Genomic DNA, 844 nt, shown 5'->3' with positions numbered 1-844 from the left:
CATTAGCCGCGCTTATGCTAACGATTAACTACGTATACGCTAACGGCGATGTTTATTTCAATCCGAAATTAAAATTAAAATATGGAATAATATTCATTACAGAAGCTCTAAATGTAATTGATGTAATTGAAACTTACCTGCTTGAACTTGATCGGGGTGTTTTGTTAGTTTGATGCGTTTGAGGTCGACAAGGTCGCCACTGCTTTTATGAAGAGGTTGGCAGGCTAGTTAAGTATCAAGCACATTACCGATACACTGTATAGCTTTAAGCAACAGCATATCACGGACTTAAACACAGCTTGATGGAAATAATCATACATATAGGATGTGTTTAATGAAACCGCATCCTCAATACTAGATGAGCCTTAAGCAGCAAGCCTGTTTCATATCAGACAGTCTTAAACAGATTTAAAAACAAGCCTCAGCTGTGGTAAGTTTAACTGGGTAACGTTAATGTTACCAGTGTGTCAAAGTACAACCAATAAGCCTAAAGCAACGGCGTGCCTAGCAAACCAACATGTTACTGAACAACTAGCCTTAAACAACGAGCAATATTTGACAATAGCATATTTGCCAACATAGCATTAAACAATGAGAATGAAATAACAAACTTAGCAGGAAATGTTGCTTAATAATATATTTATGGGGGAAGCATCACCCCAAGCTCAGCAAGTGAGGAACCAGAGGAAAACGACTGTAGTTACGTGTATTTTTTTATTCATTTATTATTTTTTTTAAAGTGCTGCTTGTACTTGCTTAGAATAATTGGACTATATTTAAATCCCTTCATTTGAGCACTCAGTCGTAACCTTCCAATCACCCCCGAAGTGATTTTTTTTTTTTA

The sequence above is a fragment of the Sinocyclocheilus anshuiensis genome, unplaced genomic scaffold, assembly GCF_001515605.1.
Source record: "Sinocyclocheilus anshuiensis isolate Anshui unplaced genomic scaffold, SAMN03320099.WGS_v1.1 scaffold31, whole genome shotgun sequence".
Taxonomy (NCBI): domain Eukaryota; kingdom Metazoa; phylum Chordata; class Actinopteri; order Cypriniformes; family Cyprinidae; genus Sinocyclocheilus; species Sinocyclocheilus anshuiensis.
The sequence above is the reverse complement of the archived record's forward strand: the minus strand, read 5'-3'. Positions refer to the sequence as shown.